The 23304-nt window shown below is 49.9% G+C and overlaps 1 long non-coding RNA gene across 1 annotated transcript in view; it reads right to left on the bottom strand.

Moving 5' to 3' along the window:
* Nucleotides 1-3422: 3422 nt before the first annotated feature.
* LOC127672021 (uncharacterized) overlaps nucleotides 3423-23304 on the bottom strand; it is a 34696-nt gene continuing 14814 nt past the window's right edge. The window contains exon 4 of the long non-coding RNA XR_007974818.1: nucleotides 3423-3517. This is a non-coding gene — a long non-coding RNA (uncharacterized LOC127672021). The remainder of the gene's footprint in view (nucleotides 3518-23304) is intronic.

Raw genomic sequence — 23304 nt, forward strand, 5'->3', positions numbered from 1 at the left:
TGGCAGGGGTAGGAGGCCATATATCTAGTCCTCCCGCACAGCACAAAGCTCTTACTCCAGTCCTCAACAACCTTGCTTGCTCTTTGAATGTTAAAATAAAAGTATTTCTTTACTGTGTGCTGCTATGGCTGGAGCCTACAGCTTCCAGCCACTCACTCTCAGACCCTCAGTAAATCGAAGACTGGCCTCGAGCTTGCTCTGCAGCTCAGCCAGACCTCAGACACAGTCAGGAGGACTGTGGTGTCCGTCTGAGCAGCTGGGGTGAGTGACAGGAATGTGACATTCCGTGGCTTATGTGACCCTATAGACCTGGCTTAGTCAACCGTGATCTATGTGACAGGCCTGACCGCCGGCATCCTGTCCTTGCCCTCTTGTCTCCCTTGGTGGCTAACTGCAGGTTCTGCATAGCCATTTTGGGTCTGGAGCCAATGCCTGGCCTCAGATATTTAGTCAGCACGGGCCCAAGCAGGCCCTGTTCCCAGACACGTACAGCAGGGCCTGTATCTGGTCTCCTTTCCTCTCTGAGCCCTGAACCTCTGTCACCACCCCTGAGAGAGCCGGTGTCTCTACCTTCTTTACCTCAACCTGGGGCTGCAGTGTGAAACCTCTCAGCCAGACAAAAATGTCCTCGAAACAGATGTGGTGGCACAGGCCTGTATTCTTTTCACTAAGGAACCTGAGGCAGGGGAATCTTGAATTTACAGTGAGATTCTGTTTCAAAAAAAAAAAGTACTCTGCAAGCCCCCCCACCCCCACCCCGTGCTAGACCCCAGCCTAGCCTAGCCTCCTTGCTTCCCCCACAGTTTTGGGCACTCTCAGAAAGAAGAACTTGATTCCAGGAACACTGCTTCTTTCTATCTGTGAGGGGCCCCTGGCCAGACTGATGGCTTCCCTAGCCTCCTAGGAAAGCCAGGACTGTCCCCAAGTTTGCTGGTGCGCTTAGGGAGGGGCGGAGCCTCTAGGGCTTCTAATTATGGCTTCAGCAGCACAGACTTAATTACTGCCTTGCGAAGGGTTAATTACTCCTAATCGGTTGGGAATCAGGCAATTTCCTCGCCTCCTGAGAACCAAAATATTTTCCCTTCCTCAAGCCCCCTCACCCCCTCTCTTTCCTTGGGCTTTTTCTACTTTGCCTGCTTGGAGGGTCTAGGCCTGTCGACAAGTGGGAGTCAGAGCTGGTGTGATGGAGCCCGGTGGTTCTGACCTCGGGCATGAGCAGATTCTGGCCTAAGGCAGATCTGAGCACTGCCTTCGAGAGGTGGTCCAGAGCTTGTGTTCCTTGGGCTCTAGAAGAATCCTGGCCCACCTTGGGGGATTTCTGGGCTCTGGAGGCTGAAGCTGAAGATTGCTCTAGGCCTCAGTTTCCCCATCTGTAAAAGTACTGGCACCTGCCTGTGTGGCTTTGTAGGTGGCAGGGTGGCCTGGTAGTGAGGGTAAGCAAACTGACACCTACCTGGGTGGCCTTGCAGTCAAAGGACCAGGGAGCAAAGTGTGTGTCAGGCAGGGAGATGAAGCTCTGGACGGTCTAGCTGATAGTTACAAAAGTTAGAGGAGAGAGAAAGAGAGAGAGAGAGAGAGAGAGAGAGAGAGAGAGAGAGAGAGAGAGAGAGAGAGAGAGTAATGGCAGGCTGGGGGAAACAGGCCACACCACCTTTAGTAGGGAAGTAGGGAACCAGAACGAGCACACACACTTCATTGAGTCCTAAACCCAAGGGGCCTGGAGAAACATTGTTGCTAAAACTGTTTGTTACAGAGCGGTTTGTTAGGAAAGACAAAATGTATCTTTGTGCAACCTGTGTGTGAGAAGGTGGTGGGTGGTTCATTCTAAGCTGTGCTGAAGACTGGTGGTGAGGAGGGGCTTGGGGAATCACCTGTGGGAGCCTAGGCCTTCCAGTACCTCAGCCTGCTTTCTCGCCCGCTGTCTTTCAGCCTTTGTCCCCGAACCAGTGTCCTTGAAGTTCCCATTGTTATCTTTTCCAGTGACCCTCGGGGAGCTGCCCACGAAGGTGCCCTAGCCTCTCTACACAGCCTGGATCACCCTGAGTGAGGCTGCCTTGTGGGAAGAGCTGCCGACCCCCCATACTGTGGGGCTCAGCTGTGGAGGCGGAAGCTGGGACATGGAGCCCAACCTCTGAGGACCTCGCTGTCAGCTGTCTCCTGTTGCAGCAAAGCAGAAGGCAGGTTGTATGGGGGGGGGGGCACAGAGCTACTAATGGGTAGATTGATAAGGACGGTGGCTGGACCTCAGCACTGAAGGGATTGGCCAACTTCCTGTTTACAGAGATGCCAAAGGCCAAGCATTCTATGTTCTTCCCTGCTCTGCCCCCAGTGAGGGAGCTGCAGAGAAGCATTGGGACTGAGCCCCCACTCCCCGAGACCCCGGCTTCCAACCCCAGAACTGGGAATTTGTGGCATTTGCTTGTGTTCACCAGCATGCGAGTATGCGTGCACACACACACACACACACACACACACACACCTGTGTTCATGTGTGACTGCCCATATGTGTCTGCTCATGTGTATGTGACTGTGTGTGTTTGTGTGTATGTGACTGTGTGTGTGTATGTGTGGCTGCAGGTGTAAATATATGACTCTGCACGTGTGTGAGTGTGGAGGTCACAGGACAGTTCCAGGGGCCATGCCTCAGGAGCTGTGTTTTGAGATGAGGTCTCTCCCTGCCAGCAAGCCGGGGTGGGGGGGGGGGGCTTCTAGCTCACCCTCCCCAGTGCTGGGATTGAAAGTGCACACACATCCTGCCTTTTATTCTGTGGGCACTGAACTCAGGTCCTCATGCTTACAAGGCAGATACGCCCTCCTGAGCTAGCTTTCCGGGCCCCAAACTACTAAAGCATTAAAGGAGACATTAGCAGCTTTATTTATCTTTTTTGAAACACGGCCTTTTGTACTGCCCAGACTGGCCTCAAACACTGGCAGCTCTCCTATCTTGGGCAGTCGAGTGCTGGAATGCCAGACACTGGTCTTGTTTGGTTTGCTGTCAGCCCAACAAAGACTTGGATTTCTCTCCATCTTCCTCTCTGTACTGATCCGCCATTTGTATCAAACTGTGAAGTCTTGCTCCCACCAATGACATGAGATACAGTTACCACCTAAGTACTGGGTAGAAGACACAGGCGATTTTTGGTTAGTGTATTTGCTAACCAAACACTTTGAGTTCTGGTATTCCCTTTTTATAAAAAAGAAGAAATCACTTTGCCAAAGTTTCCCTTTGTTGGTGTGCTCCTTTGTGGGACATCAAGATTCTTTTCTTTTTTTCTTTTCTTTTCTTTCTTTCCTTCTTTCTTTCTTTCTTTCTTTCTTTCTTTTTCTTTTCTTTCTTTCTTTCTTTCTTCTTCTTTTTTTTTTTTTTGGCTTTTTGGATTTGTTTTTTTCAAGACAGGGTTTCTCTGTATAGCCCTGGCTGTCCTGGAACTCACTCTGTAGACCAGGCTGGCCTCGAACTCAGAAATCCACCTGCCTCTGCCTCCCAGAGTGCTGGGATTACAGGCGTGCGCCACCACTGCCCGGCTCTTTCTTTTCTTTCTTTTTTTCCTTCTTTCTTTCTTTCTTTCTTTCTTTCTTTCTTTCTTTCTTTCTTTCTTTCTTTTTCTGGTGGTGGAGGAGCTTTACGTAGGCCATGTGTACAGGCGTAGTAACTAGGCTCCTTCCATATTCATGCTAAACTAACTCAATTTTCTTCCCCATTACCATGAGCCCTTATTGGATCAACAAATACCCTAGAATTTTCTGCACTACTGCCATCCAGTCTGCATGTTCTAATGTTCTTCTAATTCCCCCCTCAATTCCTTATCCCAATTTCTTTCTCCCACCTCTGTCCCTCCCTTCTTCCCTTCTTCCCTTCCTTCCTTAGTCTTCACCTTCCTAATGCCTAATCGGATCATAGAAATGGGGTCTGGGGACAGCTCCACCATGAGCTGTATTAATTGCCAAGGTCAATACATTTTCATACCAGACAAAGGAGGTAACACGACCTCTGTGGTGCGCTTTTCCTTTTTAGTTTCTGGGTTTGTTTTGACGCCTTGTTTGAGATGATGTATTTACTGGTTTCTAGAGGGGGCTTGAGAGCCTTCCCAGCCGAGTGGCAACAACGCTAAAAGCATCCAAGAGGGCTGAGCACTGAGCTGTCTAGACTCGGACGCTCATGTGATTTGCAGTAGCGCAGGAAGACCTGGGGAGAGCACAGATCCCAAGCGGGCCTTGATGGCCCCAGGTGTGGCTGGTTACCCTTGGAACCAAGGAAACCAGCTTGCTTGGGGACACTGCAGTCTGAGACATTGGGGTCATCGAACCTGCTCTCTGCCGGTGTCTCCCATTCTGCGTTTCTCTAGCTGACATAGAGCATTCTTCCCCCTTTCCTCTCCCTGCTCGTCTGCTTCTGTTTCTGCCCCGTGGAGCCCTGGGCGCCCTGGGCTTTTACTCTCCGGTTACTCTTACATGGACAGACTAAAGCTAAGGCTGCCCCTCTCGAAGCTCTTAAGTTCGGCGCCACAGTTTAAACAACGCTTCCTTAGCTGAGTTCTTCCACTGTTCATTCTTCAAAGCCATTGGTGCCGCTAAGACAGGTCACTCTGTGTTCTATTAAGACAGTGTTTTCTACAAGACTTACCTGGGAAATTAAAAGCCGTGACTACATTGGCCTATGTGTGTAGTTTGGCGTCAACTGACTTTTATTAAATTGGTGTTGCACAGACGAACAGCTGTCACTGGCATGATTTCTTTGACTGCTTACAGAAGATCATCACAGCTGGAGTTGTTGATTGTTGATGTTCTTTCAATGGGGAGGGCATAACTGAGTCACTGGACCCTCGCCGAGTATCCAGCCCCCCCACCCCCAGGCAGCTGTGTGCAGTTCTGTCCTAATTGCGCTTGGCCTCGAGGTCTTAGCAGGGAGTTGGAGTTTAACGCTGGAGGAAGATTAGGAAGAGGGGCTCTGTCGATTAAGCTCCTGGGAAGCCACCATTCATGCTGGGTGTAGACTTTCCAGCATGGCTGCCCGTCAGTAACCCCTCAGCCACGTTCTAGTAGTAAGCCCCTGGGCTCTCCAGGGTGAACATTAGTGAAATCAAATTTGGTTTGTCATTGGGATGCTCTGAAGAGGGTAGACATTGCTTAGTCCCTTCATGGGGAGTGGGAGGGGTATTCTCACAATACCTGACAAGTTTGTTACTGTTTTTAGGTCTCATGATAAAAACTAATAATCAAAACTAAACCAAAAGGTTTATGCAAGTTACGAAGTTCCGAGCAAATGAAGGGAGTAAAAGATGAGGCTTAGAGTTGATGTATATGACATCAGATTTTCTAAGGTCAAAGTTCAACACATTGCTATCAACTCTCTGCTAAAAGCCTGAGGGGCCAAGCTAGGCTTTGGACTTTACTCTCACATAAAAGAAACAACTGGGAAAAGGGATGAAGGAGCCAGAGGTCTCTCTCAAACCCAGGTGACCCCTGAGGACCAGAGACTCAACTGGCCTTCACAGTTAAAAGAGAAAGGGTTAATATCACACCAATACAATCTTAACTTCCCAGCAGGAAAATACAACCAAAGACCAATGATTTGCTCTACAGTCCAGGGGGTCACACTCCCCGATGGTAGACTTAACTCCACACAGACCACTGTTTAGACAACCATGCTTCAGGAATGATTGTCTTCTCGATAAGAAAACCTCAGGCCTTGTTCACTGTGGCACCTGCCTGCCGCCCAGACAGACAGATGGATCCACTGTTATTCTCATCTTAACCTAAAACACAATGATAGCTAAATACCACGTCTCTCTACCCAGAAGCCACAGCAGGGTAGGGAGCACCCACTGATCCCAGCCACTCCAGCAGCTAGCAAAGGGCCTGGAAGCAGGTCCTGGGCTCACCACTCTGGAGACCAGCTTCAGAGGCCAAAGACTAACAACAGTAAATGGAACTCTTGTGAGCCCATCAGGAGATCCTAATGGGCTTTGATTTTGACACTTAAAATCTCGATCCTGACTCCCGGCTCCCCGCCTGGGCCTTGACATGCTGACCACTGTCTTTCCCTTGCCACTCCTGACAGCTACACAAATGAAGTCACCCATGCATCTGGGGGTGGGGGTGTCTTTTTTTCTAATAGTCCCACTAGAAGGGAATCCTGACTGCCATACCTGATGACACTTCCAGCTGCAAACGCCAGGCCAATGTTTGCCCTGTCTTCATAATGGCTGTTATCTCTTCAGAAAGCAGAGAGAGGATTTTTAAAAAATTAGAAAAGAGGGGAATTGGGGACATTAGTCTGTCTTTTCTTGAGCCTCCCCTTCTCTGTGCTGATTGGTCAATTGAGTCAGATGTCACCACCACCTTCACTAGGAAGGCAGGTGCCATTTTGCCGAGTGTGTGGCCTAGCCTAGTTTTGGGTTGTGGGGCAATCGATTTGTAAGAAGATATCACCTTGCCAAATTACATGTGTCCTGTGTAACACCCAAATTGTTCTTTTCCTGACATGGTGTTCCAGCTTGCTCTCTTACACCATCAGAGATCAGCCCTGCTCCGTGTGTGTGTGTGTGTGTGTGTGTGTGTGTGTCTGTGTGTCTGTGTGTCTGTGTGTGTGCGCGCGCGTGCACACGCGCTAAGCAAACGCTCCAACAGGCTGCATCCCCAGCTCTGCGACTGGAGGCTTGTAATGGGCAAATTACATGGTACATAAATCGTACCTCAACAAAGCAATTAAAATGTCACGATAACAAACCACAGGGATAGCCTTTCAGCTCACTGGGTTGACAAATACCCGTAGACCCTGTTCTAAGGAGCCTTGGGGAACAATCAGATAAAAATGCCCACTCTCTACACTGACCAGATGGTGTCTGTACCTGTCAGCGCAGCACTTCCTAGGTAGGCAGGAGGATCCAATGGGCGGCTACCCTGGCTACGTGGCATAAGCCTGTCTTGAAACAGCACCCAGAGGGAGGCTGTGGAGACGGCCTGGGTGCTAAAGTGCTCACTGTGCAAACATGAGGACCTCAGTGTGATTCCCCAGAACCTGGGTGGCTCACCTATAATCTTAGCACTGAGGTGTGTGTCAGGGTCGAGGCCGTGTGTGTGTGTGGGGGGGCGGGGGGGGTTAGGGGTAGGAGTTGGAGATAGGTGGATCCTGGAAGGCTCACTGGTCAGCTAAGTTTTTGGTTCTATGAAAGACTGTGTCTCAAAAAATGAAGACCATTAAGGAAGATACTTAACATGGACCTGTGCTAGGTCAAAGAAGCCAGGAGTGTGTGCTCTGGTCTCTAATCCTACCCAGCACTTGGGAGGCTGAGACAGGGGCATTGCTTTGATTTAGAAGACAACCTTGACTACAGAGAACCTATCTCAAAAGCAAAACAAAACAAAAATCCCCCCCAAACAAAGGAACCCCCACCTTCCACAGGGCAGACAGGAAGCAAGATAAACACATGCTAACAGCTGTGTTAAGAGAACGGAAACAGGGAAGGGTGGAGTTTTGTGTTTGCTTTTTCATTTGAGATAGATTCTCGAGTATCCCAGGCTGGCCTCAAACTAGATACATAGCTGAGGCTGGCCTTGATTGAACTCCTAATTCTCCCCCACCCCCTCCGCTTTCCGAGTGCTGATACCGCAGGCACGAGCCACCAAGACTCTGGAGCAGTTTTAAGCAGGGGCATCTGGGGACGTTAGGACGCGTATGGGGCTCTCTGGAGAAGAATACCAGGCAAACGGATAAGCAGAAAGAAAGGTCCCGAGGCAGGCTCACGCAGGGAACGGAAAGAAGCCAGTGGGGCTGGAGGGAAGAGAGAACACAGGGGTGCGGGGACAGGTCTGTGGGACCACAAGGACGGCTCTGACTCGGCACTGGCCAGAGAGAACGATTAGGCGGAGCTAAGGGGGAGGAGCCATCTGACTGCGCAGGTTCCTGGGCACAGAATGGGGCTGGACCAGGTGGGGGAGATGGCGAGCAGGTAGGTTCCGAGCAGATTTTGAAATTGAGACCTTGAAGTTTCCTGGTATGGTGTAAAGGAACATGAACTCCAAGCACTTAGACATGAGCTGCGGAGCCAACTTAGGCTCGGAGAAAGAGAAGGTGTCCCCGAGCTGCGGGTGGCGACGGCCACGTCCCAGGCGGACGTGGTTCTCCACTCTCCGTTTTCATCCAACCTCTCTGTCCACAACGGCTCCCCTGGGACCCAGTCCAGGAGCTTCTAATTCTTTTTGTCCTGAACTCAAAGGGCGCAAGCTTCCTCCTCAGCCACCCAATCACCGCCAGCCAAGCCTTAAGTGGAAATGTTTGGATGCCAGGGCTGCAGGGAGGCGTGGCGTCTCCCAGGCCGGTGAGGACAAGCTGCAGAGCCTGGCGCTACCGGCTCAGCTCCCCTCTACTCTCCCTCGTTCTTCTCCACCCTAGATCTTTGGATCAGACCCCTCCTTCATCTCTGCTCTCCCACTGCTCCTCCGGTTCACTCTCTGCTGACCACACAGGGACGCGTCCCATAGCCCGTTACGGCTCTGGCTTGGCTGTGTGGCTAGCACCACGCCCCCCGCCCCAGGCTCTCTCTTCCTTGTGCCTTTAAGCTTCCTTTTCTTTTCCATCTAAGCATCCTTCATCCCACTCCTTCCTCCAGAAAAGGATCCTTCATTCTCGTTCCTTTTCCTGGGCACAGCCCCGAGGCTACTACCAAAGCAGAAAACAAACGAACAAACAAACACACCTAAAAGATAAGTTTTGTAAAGGCCTCGCTGGGCATGGTGGGAATGTCTTTAATCCTAGCACTAGGGAGGCAAGTAGGTCAGCCTAGTCTACAAAGTGAGTTCCAGGACAGCCAGGGCTACACAGAGAAACTCAGACTCAAAATAAATAAATAAATAAATAAATAAATAGTAAAAAAAAAAATTAAAAAATAAACAAAAAATTGTAAATGCCTTACCAGGACAGGATAAACCAGCTGTGATTGGCCCTCAGACCTAAAAAAGCAAGTGTTCCCATTTTACAAACTGGAAGACTGGATCACACAGCCTCCTGCTGGAGGAGAGACTGGGAAATAAGTGATTAAGAAGGCCCAGCAAAGAGGCTGGAGGGAGGCTTGGCTCAGCTGTTCGGAGCACTAGCTGCTCTTCTGAGGGCCCTTGGTTCTGTTCTCAGCATCTACCTGGTGACTCAATCATCCTTAACTCAGGTCCTAGGGGATCTGATGCCCTCTTCTGGCCTCCAAAGGAACGTGCATACATGTGGTATACATACACGCACGCACTCAGGCATATCCCGACTCACACAAGCAGGAACGGCGTTGGCGGCAACGCTGGGGGCTTTGCCCAGAATCAATACTGCACTGGGGAAGAGGCTCTGCACAGAGTGCATTTGCATGAGAGCTAGGGCACCGAGTTCAGAGTTCAGTCTGCAGCGCATGTGTAAAACGCCGTGCCCATAGCAGCCAGCAATGCTGGGCAGGTGCAGGTCCTGGAGCCCTCTAGCCAACCCGCCTAGCAGATCTCAAGACTCAGGGGCCATGAGAAACCCTGTCTCAAAACAGTAATGTGGGCCGGGCGGTAGTGGCACACACCTTTAATCCCAACACTTGGGAGGCAGAGGCAGGGGGATTTCTGAGTTGGAGGCCAGCCTGGTCTACAGAGTGAGTTCCAGGACAGCCAGGGCTATGTAGAGAAACCCTGTCTCGAAAAACAAAACAACAACAACAAAACCAGTAATGTGGGCAGGCATGCTATTACACAAGAGGGTAGAGGCAGGTGGATGTCTACGAATTCAAGCCTGGTCTACACAGTGAGACTCTACTTCAAAAATTAATTATTTGAGGGAGTCTCTGCCATCTCTGGGGCCAGCAGAGGAACGATCTGAGGGGGGCAAGACGGTGGTTCAGTTCACCGTGACTAAGTAGCAGTGTTGGCTCAAACTTTGGGAGTCTCGCCCCAAGCAGCTTATTTTAGACACATTTAAGCACAGTACAATTTGGCAACAATTTCCTGATGATAATTAAGTCAATCCTCTGTGTACAGTAACATGTAAGACATGACTATGTTGAAGTTCTTTGCAAAGTGCATGTGACAGTTTCCATAAAGATGGGGTCTATTGATTAACAACATGTGACAGTTTCCATAGAGATAGGCTCTTATGGACTGATAAGCTCATGGTAACCGTCTGGGGAAGGATCCAGTGTAGCCACAGAGTACAGCAGAGATCACCGGGCTATTAGCCACATCGTCTTCCAGTCTTCTGGGCAGAAAACAGATTCTACGTCTCTCCCTTTGCAGATACAACTCTGTTTCTTCTGCTTGGCTCCCTAGTACTTATCTGTGAGCATTTATCTGAGACCCTCTGTCTTAGGGCTTTACTAACTAAGAGGACACCATGACCAAGGCAACTCTTATAAGGACAACATTTAACTGGGGCTGGCTTACAGGTTCAGAGGGTCAGTCCATTGTCATCAAGGCTGGAACATGGCAACATCCAGGCAGGCATGGCGCAGGAGGAGCTGAGAGTTCTACATCTTCATCTGAAGGCTGCTAGAAGACTGGCTTCCAGGTAGCTAGGATGAGGCTATTAAAGCCCATGTCCACTGTGACATGCCTACTCCAAAAAGGCTATACCTCCTAACAGTGCCACTCCCTGGGGCATACAATCACATACAAACCACCACACCCTCTGTGCCTCCCACAATTAGCTAGTTAAAAAAAAAATGCAGGCCAGGGACAGTGACCCAAGCCTATAGTCCCAGTACTTGGGAGGCAAACACAGGGGATTCTCTGTGATGCTGGTCTGCATAGTGACATCCAGGACAGTCAAGACATGGACATAGAAAGACCTGTCTCCAAAAAAAGAAAGAAAGAAAGGAAGGAAGGAAGGAAGGAAGGAAGGAAGGAAGAGAAAAAAGAAAGAAAGAAAAGAAAGAAAAAGAAAAGAAAAAAAAAAGGAAAGGAAAGAAAAGAAAAAGAATGCCAAACAGTGGTGGCACACGCCTGTAATCTCAACACTCTGGGAGGCAGAGGCAGGCAGATTTTTGAGTTTGAGGCCAGCCTGGTCTACAGAGTGAGTTCCAGGATAGCCAGGGCTATACAGAGAAACCCTGTCTCAAAAACAAAAACAAAAACAAAAACAAAAAAACAAATCCAAAAAAACAAAACAAAACAAAAAAGAAAAGTGTGGGCTGTGATTGAGAAAGACACCTCTAGCCGTCACACGTGAACATACATACATGTGTGTACACACATGGGGGGAGGGACCTCAGACATGAAGTTGAAATAGGGAGGAAGGTGGTGCCTGCCTAAGGGAGCCTCCAGACTCAGCTCTGTCCTCTGCTAACACCCGCACCGCAGACTAGCCTGAGACCCTGAACTGCATGACATCAGGGAACAGAGCTCCAGATGGAGACTGAGGACCGCAAAGGCCTGAGGTACCATTGAGCCAGCAGAAAGCCAAGGTCACGTGAATCAGCTGGGGTAAGAGGAGGGAGGCTGGCTATCTGAAGCCATACCAGAGGTCTTTCTGTCACCCGTGGATCCGGTGGCAGAAAACAGTCCTGAGCCCCCTCCGTGCCCCTCCCCCACCCCCGACTTGAGGCCTGGAGAACTGGGCTGCTGACTCAGTGGTGGCACCTGAGAGTGGGAAATGGAGGCTGTCTGGCTCCTGCCTTCCCTAGGGTAGCTTAGCTGTCTCTGTCCTCTCCGGCCTTTCTATTGGAGGTTTGGTCCTTGGCAAGAGGGCACTGGAATGGTAGGAACTTTAAAGAAGCAACTTGGTGGCGGTGGGAGATGGTGAGCAGGCTCGTGGACCAGAGTTCAATTCCAGTCCCCAGCACCTGCATGGAAAACTGGACACGTGGGGCTGACGAGGTTAAGCCTTCGCTGCTCTTGCAGAGGAGGATCCGGGTTCTGTTCCCAGCACAAGGCAGCTCACAACCATCCTTAACGCTCGTGCCAGGGGATTCAGTGCCCTCTTCTGACTTCTGAGAGCACCAGGCACGTGCACAGTGTACAGACACACATGCAGTCAAAACACCCACAAACAAACATCTTTAAAAGATTCAGCACAGTGGTTAGAGCTCTGCATGGCTTCAAGGCCTACCTGGGGCACTGAGGGAATGAAGAAAGGACACACACACACACACACACACACACACACACACACACGCACAGACCCATGCCCAGAAAAGCTGGGTTTGGGTGGGCTGGGCTGTGCAGAAGGTCAGCAAGTTTGCTCCGTCTGTGGGAATCGAGCAGGCAGTTCGCGTTGTACCGCTAATCTCAGCAGGAGGTCTCCGCGGAGGAGCAGCCTGACTGCAGTCGTCCAGAGGAGGAAGCTGTGGCTGACAGTGTTTATACTCCCTGGTGAATCATTCATAAACACTGAACTTGGACCAGAAGAAGGTTTTGCCTTTACCCAGAATGGACTTTGCCAATCCCATGAGGCACCGGGGTCCTACATGTGGCCACACCCATATCAACAATACATATTCACTCAGGATTTAATCTGCTGCTTGCACGTAGTCTCAGGGCTTCCTCCGCTCCCCCACAGTGCAGCACCGGGATCAGTTGACGCACAACTGACCGTAACTCCAGCTCCAGGGGAGCAAATGCAGGAGGTTCTCTTGGGGTACCTGTACTCATGTGCACGCAAGCATGCGCACTAGCACACACACACACACACACACACACACACACACACACACACACGCACACTCCTCAGGCCACTCTCCCAGGAGGGGACTGCTGAACCCAATCTCCTCGGGCGGGCATCTTGTCCTGTGTGTGGGCTCCTACCTCAGCACACATTTCCAGTACCGTGATGCCACCAGTGGCAGAGTGCTCACCAGCCGACACTGTCCCGGTCTTGAACTCTTAAGAGCTATGAGCTAAGTACCTTTGCCCCAGTTTTCCCAGCCAAATAAGTTGGTTAGGCTGACTTTCCAAGGAGCATCACAGCGCTGGGATTACAAGGATCACATCTTGTCCTGCGGTTCTGGGTTGAACTCAGGCCCTTGCCCTGGCACCGTCAACCAGTTACCAGCAGAGCCATCTCCCTGTCTTCAATTTGACTCTGACAACAGAATGTGACCCTGTCAAAATGCTCCAAAATGTTCCTTCTGAGACCGGGCTACAAAAGGCACACACACACACACACACACACACACACACACACACACACACGAGAAAGAGTGAGAGCCTAAAAATAAAAATTAGAAAAATAATTAAAGATTAAAAATAATAAAAACAGATGGGCAGTAGTATATTGGTGCACACCTTTAATCCCACTTGGGAGGTAGAGGCAGGCAGATCTCTGTGAATTGAAGTCCAGCCTGGTTTACAGAGTGAGTTCCAGAATAGCCACAGTTACACAGAAAGACCCTGTCTCAACAAAACAAAACAACAACATAAACCAAATAATTTTTAAGCCAAGAAAAGGAGGTCAATTCCCAGCAACAACATGGTGGCTCGAAACCATCTATAATGGAGTCCAGTGCCCTCTTCTTGTGTGTCTGAAGACAGCAACAGTGTGCTCAGATACATAAAATAAATAAATCTTTAAAAAAAAAAAAAGAAAAGAGACACACTGAATTAAAAAAAATAGTATTTATTCTTGCCAGATAGGGCAGCACACACCTTTAATCCCAGCACCCGGAAGGCAGAGGCAAGCTGAACTCTGAGCTCAAGGTTTGCCTGGTCTATGCTGTGAGTTCCAGGCTATTCAAGGATGAATAGTAAGACCCAGTCTCCAGTAAAATAGACAACAAACGATTTGTATATTTTAAATTTTGTATGTTGGTGTTTTGCCCTGTGGATGTCTGTGTGGTTTGTGCATGTAGTGCTTGTGGGTCCAGAAGAGGGTAGACCTCACAGGAATTAGAGTTAAAAATGACTGTGAGCGTTCACGTGGGTGCTGGGAAACGAACCCTGGTCCTTTAGCCGGTGCTCCTAACTACTGGGCTATCTCTCCAGTCCCCAAATAAACTTTTCTAGAAAGAGGCACCAGCTGGTGTGTGTGTCAGTCTGTGGTTGGCTGAGGTCACCTTCATACTGACAGTTTATTCTCTTGTTCCCGTGGTAGGGATGGAACACGAGGCCTGGAATATGCTAGAAGGTGGGCTATCGCTGAGCCACACCCCCAGCCCCTCACAAAGGGGTCCTAGGTGGAGGCTCAACCTCTGAGCAGTATCCCACCCTTCCTGCTAAAATCTGATCTTGATTATTGGTGAGAGCAGGACCCAGCAGGTCCTACAGTCTAGTTGTACAGGCAGAGCAGATCTTGGTAAGCGCAGGTCTGCTTTTGTGACTCTGGTTAGGTCTCCTCCAAGCCCCTATCTCTTATGACAAGAGACACTGCCTCAGGACCCTACCACCCAACGATGCCCCCCCCCCCCCCGACCTTGGACCATAATCATGACCTTATAAAAACTTTGTTTAAAACTCACACAGTCTGTGATGTTGGACTGCCAGCAACAGAAGACACAGCAGCTCAAGCATACGGCTGCTTTAGGCCTCTGGGCTGACTGAAGGGATTATTGTGTGACCCCCCCCCCATTCCCTTGCTGCCCTAGCAGCAGCCTCCTGAGCAGAATGCAAAAGTCTTTAGTAGGGGAGAGACCAGAAGGAGGTAACACAGACAAAGACCAAATCTTGGTGCCCCACCCCCCCTTTAAGACAAGGATTCTCTGTGTAGCCCTGGCTGTCCTGGAACTTGCTCTGTAGACCAGACTGGTCTCGAACTCACAAGGATCCACCTGCCTCTGCCTCCCAAGCACCAGGATTAAAGGTGTGCACCACAACTGCTGGGCAGAGCTGAAATTTATTTATTTATTTATTTATTTATTTATTTATTTATTTATTTATTTATTTATTGTTTTTTTTTGTTTTTTGTTTTTTGTTTTTGTTTTTTTTTTTTTTTTTCAAGACAGGGTTTCTCTGTGTAGCCCTGGCTGTCTGGAACTCACTCTATAGACCAGGCTGGCCTCAAACTCAGAGATCCACCTGCCTCTGCCTCCCAAGTGCTGGGATTAAAGGCGTACGCCGCCGCCGCCGCCGCCGCCGCCGCCGCCGCCGCCGCCACCACCACCACCACCACCACCACCCGGCTTGAAATTTATTTCAAACAGTGAAAGTTTAATTCATTATCTTGGATCCACCTTTCTTTTCATTAATTTTGAGTTTTACAAAATATGGCTCAGCCGGGCAGTGGTGGCGCACGCCTGTAATCCCAGCACTCTGGGAGGCAGAGGCAGGCGGATTTCTGAGTTCGAGACCAGTCTGGTCTACAGAGTGAGCTCCAGGACAGCCAAGGCTACACAGAGAAACCCTGTCTCAAAAACAAACAAACAAAAACAAAGAAAAAAAAAACAAATCCAAAAACAAAAACAGCAACAAAATATGGCTCAACCAGTAAAGGTTTTTCCCAATGAGCCTGATGGTCCGAGTTCAGTCCCTGGGCCTGGGCTGAAGTGGGAGAGTCATTCCTGGATTGCTGTCTTAGTTAGGGTTTTCATGGCTGTGATGAGATACCATCACCAAGACAACTCTTATAAAAGAAAACATACAATTGGGCCTGGCGTACAGTTCAGAGGTTCAGTCCATTGTCACCTCGAGAAGCATGGTAGCATACAGACTGGTGCTGGGAGAGGGAACTGAGAGTTCTAAGTCTGGAACTGAGGGCAGCCAGGAGGGGAGAATCTTCTGAACGGGGCGGAGCTTTAGCATAGGACCTCAACGCCCACCTCTGCTGTGATACACTTCCTCCAACAAAGCCACACCTCCTAGCATTACCACTTCCCATGGGCCATGCATATTCAAACCACCACAGTTGCCCTACCTTACCCATGCCCCCCCAACAATGAATAAAATGTAATTATTTTAAATGACCTGAGGCATTTAATCTCCTTTATTGCTTTTGCTTCCTTGTGTGTCCTCCCTTGTGAGATCAGGGGGCAAAACTGAGTATTGTTCCTCAGGCACTGTCCGCTGTCCCGCTTGGGGTTTTCCTCTTCTTCTTTTTCTTTTTTAAAGGTTACTTACTTATTGGGCATGATAGAACACACCTTTAATCTCAACACTTGTGTAGTGGTGGCAGGCAGATCTCTGAGTTGTAGGTCAGCTAGGTCTACACAGTCAGAGACTGTTTCCAAAATATGTGTGCCTGCATGCCTGCCTGTGACCACATGTGTGCCTGGTCTACGTGAAGGCCACAGAAGGGTGTTGGATGCTCTGGAATTGAACAGGTATGAGATGCTATGCCGGGGGTGGGGGGGTGGGAGGGCAGGGGAATGGGGGGCAGAGGAGGTGGGGGGTGGGGGGTGGAGGTCATGCTGGGGGGGGTCAGAGGGGGTGGGGGGAGTCATGCCGGGGGTGGGGAGGTGCGCACGCCTTTAACCCCAGCACTTGGGAGGCAGAGGCAGGCGGATTTCTGAGTTGGAGACCAGCCTGGTCTACAGAGTGAGTTCCAGAACAGCCAGGGCTACACAGAGAAACCCTGTCTTGAAAAAATAAATAAATAAATAAAAATAAAAATAAAATAAATAAAATAAAAAATAAAAAAAAAAGGAGATGCCATGCAGGTGCTGGCACTGAATCCAGGTCCTGTGCAAGAGCAGCCCGCGCTGTGGACCACGGAGCAACTGCTACAGCTCCATCTTGTTCTTTGAGGAGGGACCTGAAGTTTGGCAGCTGGACAAGCAGGCCATCCAGGGGACCTCAGGTTCTTTCTGTCTCTGCAGCACAGGGCTGCAGCTGTTCTTACCTGAGTGCCCGGAGGTGGGGAGGGGAGGGGAAGGAGGGGCTTTCTCACTGATTCATCTCCGAAAAGTTAGCCTTGGCCATCCTCAAACATGTGTAGCCAAGGATGACCCTGAGCTTCCAATCCTCCTGCCTCTGTTTCCCTGGTGCTGAGATTACAGGTGTGAGCCACACCTGTTTACAGAGCACAAGATTAGAAATATTAAATGCGTCTTCTCGATCAAATACTATTAGACGTGTTTAGGACAAGAAATTCAAAACTTTTATCTCCCTACGGTGTAAGAATTTTATGCAAATATTTTCATCTCATACACACCTGGCGATACCTTTGTTAACAAAGGTCCACAGATCTAGTTTTTGTTTGTTTTTTTTTTTAAATTTAGGTTTATTTATTTATGTTGAGCACATTGTAGCTGTCTTCAGACACACCAGAAGAGGGCATCAGATCCTATTACAGATGGTCGTGAGGCACCATGTGGTTGCTGGGAATTGAACTCAGGACCTCTGGAAGAGCAGTCAGTGCTCTCAACCTCTGAGCCATCTCTCCAGCCCTAGTGTAAAATGTGATGGCCTGGAGAGGTGACCCTTTTCCCCTTGGAACAGTGACCTTTTCCCCTTCCTCTGTCATTTCTGGTGTGCCAATTCTTTTAAAACCAGCCAATCAGATAAGACTGTGAGACTGGGCCCCACCCAGAGGGGAGAAAAGATGCAGAAACCCAAACTTCCTGTCTCTGTTGTGTTTGTTCTTCAGAGGGCACCCTCTTGGTCAAGAGTAAAGTTCTGCTGTTCTGCCTTTTCCAGACTTTACAGTTAGAGTAGTGGACTCTTCCCACCTGAATTTATGTCTTACGATTTGGGAGCTCCTCCAGGATCCTAGCTCACATGGGGAAGTGCTTCAGACCCCACACCCAGGTTTTCCACCATTGTGCGCGTGTGTGTGTGTGTGTGTGTGCGTGTGTGTGTGTGTGTGTGTGTGTGTGTGTGTGTGTGCGTGCGTGCGCGCGCCCTCTGATACCCTCCATGCTGGCAAAAGATCCTAGGGTTTAGAAGTCTCTATGGATGCAGGCAGGGCCAGCCCAAGAGAACACCCTGTGCACAAACCAAAGGTAAGAGGTGCTGTGGGGAGCACAGTGTCCCTGTGGCGGCTGCGTCATCTAGGGCTGGAGGCCTGTCTTTGGCATGAAGCTAGGTATAAGAAACTTCCATAAAAGGGCACCAAGCACAAGATATGCCAGGATGGGAAACCACCCAGGGAAAAGGAACTGCTTTGGTCTTCACTTTCAAATGCTGTGGCATAGCTGTGCTAAGGAAAAAGAACACTCTCATGCTGTCTTTTTCTGAATTATTTTATTTGTGACATCATGAAGATGGCGGATGCCATATGATTTCATCATTGTCTTAATTGATGTAACTGCATGGCATACACCAAAATGACAGCTCCCATAAACCTCCAGGTGCCCCTGAGCCCTCCGGGGTTTCCCCTTTTACAGTATACCTAGGAGGTAACACTTTTTATTTTTCCATGTTTTCTGTGTCCCACATCCTCTAAACCTCCGTACTTAATCCGAGATTGTGTGGAGTAAAGTATGCTAAGTCTTTTCTAACTGAGGCAGCCTGACTTACAGAAAGCCATCTTTGAAAAGGAGGTTCGGCCTGAGTGCTATCGTGCTTGCTTCCTGGCGAGTCTGAGGTAAGAGGAATTGACAGTTCATAAATGTGAAGAAAAGGGTCAAAGGAAATATTGGGAGGTTAACCCACAAAGGTGCCAAATTCTTCCCTAATTTACATGATCATTAGATGTTAACTGATTTCTTTGAATATATGAGGATATACTTTTCCTCAGGAGTGTCGCTGCATGAGATTTCCAGCACAAACAGGTTGAAACCAGCCAGGCAAAACACAGAGAATCCGGTCAGGTCACAGGCATTAGAGTCACAGCTGGAGAGGTGGATAAGTGGATCTGACTTTGTCTTCTCCGTGGCGGCTAATGATACAGGTGTCCCATCGGTACTGTGGCTAACCAGAGAGGAGGATTCTTTGCAGGGGGAGACAAAGAAGATCCGGAAGGCATCCCAATATGTGTCTTACAGATGGGTCGTTGTCAATCAATGCTCCCATACCACTGGGATCGCTTCCATCCATAGGCCTTCAGAAAGAAATGTCTGAAGCAGTGAGGTAGCTCAGAGATTCGTGCCGGCTGGCCCTGAAGAGGACCCGGGCGTGGTTCCCTGCACCCACATGGACATAGACACATTCTGGCAAAGCACTCATGCACATGAAGAAAAAAAGGAGAGTCTGATAGTTTCCTGTACACAGGCCTGGCCTGAGTATAAACTAGAGGATGAAAGGTGCCTCCCTAGAAGTGGCAGCCAGGGTATTGTATCGTCCTACTACACTGTCTCTTTATAGGAAGGAGGGTACTTACTAAGGTTTTTTAGGTGTTTGCCTTCCTCTGCAGATATACCCAGACTGACTGGGTATTGGTCACCCCAAGTCTAATCACGGAGGGTTCCAGTGTGCACATTTGTAAAGGCAGGTGTTTCTGTTGGCTTGATCTTCAAAACAGGTGTTCCGTCTGCTATAGGATGTGCGTGCACATGTGTCATGCACATGCACACACATGTGCACACGCACATTTCTTTCTCCCCCAAATCCCTTTTCCCAATGCAAAACCGAATAGAGGATAAAGAAGTAAGAGACTCAGGTGTTTCAGTCCATGCAGCTGTCTCCGGATTCAACAGCAAGTCTCTTTTCCAAGGTGAACCAATGGGTCCAGTGTTGTAAAGGAACAGTACTTTTGTATACACTCTTATTTATCACATGAGATAAAGATGTCTGGGTTGAAAAGCTAATGGGTTGCTCTTCCACGGAGAAGACAGAGGGACCCTGTGAAAAAGTCTCTCCCTAGAGACTGGCGCGTCATGGTTTGAACGGGGGCTCCTTGGGAGCACTGCTGGATGCTGTGACCATCCGCCTGGTGATGTTTTGTTGTGTGTCTGTCTCACACACTCATTCACAACCAAGAGCACAGCTGTGGCAGTGACCCCGCACACTGTACACGCAGTCTTCTGCTTTCAATGGGGTTTACCTGGGAAAGCCTCACAGTTTAACATTATGTCCCGAGTAGCATCAGTTGATCATCTTGTCTCACGTATGAAGTCTCTACTCCGCTTTGTTAAACTGGAGTTGCTCAGCACGACCCTGAGACAAACACTGGCCATGTTCTTGAGGCTGGCTGTGCCTGCCTGCGAAAGGTGGCCACTGCTGACCTGGTCACTGCTGGCACCTTTCAGAGAACGAGGGGGTAAGGAAGGTCGCTGGACCCTCACCTGATATCCAGTCTGTCTCCCAGCCAGTTGTAGCGACTCTGTCCTGATCACATGCGGCCCCACGGCCTTAGGGTCTAGAGTACATAGGCTTCGGAAAGACTAGGAAGCGACTCCAGCTGGGAGCAGTGTGCTCCTGTGTGCTGGGTGGAGACTTCCAGTGTGGCTGCTTGGAGACCCCACGATCCTGTCAGGAACCCCTCACTTAGGCCTCGTAATGAAGCCCAGTAAATTCATTGGTCCCCCAGGGTGAACTCTGCTGAAATGGCTCTCTGGTTTGTCATTGGGACCACACTTCAAGGCTATGGGAATGTGGTCAGAGAGATGATTAAAAGGGAGAACATTTCCCCTACCCCTTTCTGGTCACTGAGGTCCCAGGGGACTGCTGGCCTTCTCTCAATGATCTGTAGGAGAGTCACCTATTCAGGGAGCTTTCGAAGGCCCACCCAGTAACTCGAACCAGTGTTCAGCCTACAAAGAAGAGTCAGAACAGGGAAAAGATTTCCTCAGTGCTGCACGGAAGCCACTGTCCAGCAAGGCTCCGACTGCTCGCCAAGGAGAGGGAACAACTGACAAAAGCCAGGCTAGAGAAGAAAAGAAGTTCCTCTCAGGCCCAAGTGGCCCTGAGACCTAGATCCTCAACTGGCCTTGACAGTACCAAAAGAAAAAATGTAATTTTTTTGATACCCTCCTGGTTTTGAACATACAGCCTAATAGATGGGGCGGGGATGGGAGGTGTGGTGGGAGGTGTCTTGTGAACCCACAAGGGCTCTGATGGACTTCCACTGGGATTGTTTTCCTTTTAGCTTTGTTTGTTTGGCAGGGTCCCTCTGTGTATCACTGGTATAGACCAGGCTAGCCTCAAATTCAACAGAGCATCTGCCACTAAGTACTGCGACTAAGGCATGTGGCACCATGCCTGGCTGACAAGCGTGCTGTAGAATTGTCAGGGCTTCTCCCAGTTCTCTGCCTCAGATCTGTGGTGCCAATAACTGTTGTCTTCATTTCTCCCTTTCCAGACACCAGTCAAACACCTCCTCCCCTGCCTACATTTGATAATTGGGGCCTTTTAGATAAGCCCCCAAACTGCCACACCTGACACCCCAAATGCAGCTGGAAGAAGCCAGACCACTCATTACTCCAATCCCATAATGGTCTTTAGGGTTACCTCATCAGGGGGCTGAGGGGGATGAGAACAGTTGAGGTATGAAGGCCGCAAAGGACAGCAGGCCATTTCTTTCTCTGACTAAAAGCCAGGGAAGTCCTTGGGACTCTTGGCAGCTTCGCCCTTGCTAGAGGCTGGAGACGCCAAAGTGTTTGGGGGGCGCTGAGCTCTGATCCGGTTCCTAAATGATTCTAGGGAATAGAATGTTAAGGTTCCGATGAACGCCTGTTAAGGAGAAACTGGCTCAGCATCTCTGGCCTGGGTGCAGACTTAACATTCCAATGGGGCCAGGTCAGTCTGCTGGCCAAGGACCCACTCCCCCAGGAAGGCAGGCTCAGCACGAACCATGCTAACAAAATACAGGGAATACTAGGTGCCTATCATACATGAAGACAAAATGTTTATGCACGCGCGCGCGCACGCGTGCGTGAGTGTGTGCATACACACACACACACAGACAGAGGTATAGTCATACGTGTCTGTCATCCTAGCACAAGGCAGCTGAGGGAGGAGGATGCTGTGTTCAGTGACAGCCTACACCACACTGTGAGGCTCTGTCTCTAAAAACTAAGAATGACAGAGACATGGCAGAGCTGACAGCATCAGAAATGGACGGAGGATTGAGTGGGAAGGTGCAGTTGGAGGCCTCAGGGACAGGATGAAACCTGCCCAAACAGCTGAGGGAGGAGGGGAGAGGGGAGGGGAGGGGAGGGGAGGGGAGAGGGGAGGGGAGGGGAGAGGGGATGTGGGTATCTGGGGAGAAGCTTTCATGCAAACCAAGAACCCTGCAAGTGCCCTGGGCAGAGTTGGGAGGAGGTCTCAGTGCAGCCTTGGAGGCCAGGGTTTCTCTGCTAACACTAGGAAGGTAAACATTGCCCCTCCGAAGGCCTGGACAGAATAAACCATCAGGCCTGGGGTGGGTACTTTGTGACTTTGTGATCACCAAAGATTAGAATTTAGCAAGACAGTTTCAGGAGTGTCACCTTTAATTCCAGTACTCCCGAGGCAGAAGCTGGCAAAACTCTAAGTTTGAGGCCAGCCTGGTCTACATAAGGAGTTCCAGGCTAGCCAAAATTACACAGTATGACTGTCTTGAACACAAGCAGACTGGGAAAACGGCTCAGTAGTTAACCTGCTCTTACAGAAGACCTATGCTCAGTGCCAGCACCCACACCAGGCAGAGCACAACCACGGTGCCCAACCCTAAGAGGGCCCGCTCTGTTGTTTTTCTAGTAAACTCGGATTAAATTGTCCCCAGAATTCCTGAGTCCATTTCTAAATTCTTTTCTTAATGAGACTAATAAACCAGTAAGGACTCTTAGCTTCCCTGGTGACTAGGGAGTGTGTAAGGGAGACACTGGGAGGCCAGGAGGGAGGTGTGCAGCCTAGGGATTGAGGCCACACGGAGGGTCTGGGATTTTGCTCTAGGGGAGGGGGGATCACAGAGACTTTTGAGCTCAAAGGTATCACATGACCAAGGAGGGGGAGAGTCTGGAGTTTTCTTTTTCCCTTTTGAGATACGGCCTCCTTATGCATATCCCAGAATAGCTTGGAACTCACAGACCTTCCTGTCTGCATCCCTGGCACTGGGACTTGTTGTGCAATACCATGTCCAGTTCGTTGCATTTTTATTTGTGTGTGTGTGTGTGTGTGTGTGTGTGCGCGCGCGCGTGCGCACACGCGGTCCACAGCTTTGGGATGTTGCTTCCCTCCCTCCACTGTATGGCCTGGGGATTGAACTCAGGTACTCAACCTTTATCTGTTGAGCCATCTTTCTGGCTCAGGGCATCTGGATTCTTGAATTTACCCAGAAGTCAAACTCCTACCTCAGGGTAAAAGAAACTGTCATTGACCCCTGCACTGTCCCGTCTGTGACCCTGAGCAATTTCTACTCCCGTCTCAGTTTCCCCAGCTGTAAAGCTACGTGTAGTCCTTCCTGCTTGTGTTTCCGAAGCCAGACGCTGCTCAGCTTGGAGGGGCCAGGAGGGCAGGGCAGACCATCCTGAGACGTGTGTCCTTCTGCACCTGTGCGGCCCCTGTGCAGGCCATCCCCAGCCTCCCTCATCGCTGGGAGTCTAGGTACTTTGTTTCCTT

This window comes from Apodemus sylvaticus, chromosome 21, assembly GCF_947179515.1.
Source record: "Apodemus sylvaticus chromosome 21, mApoSyl1.1, whole genome shotgun sequence".
NCBI classification, from domain to species: domain Eukaryota; kingdom Metazoa; phylum Chordata; class Mammalia; order Rodentia; family Muridae; genus Apodemus; species Apodemus sylvaticus.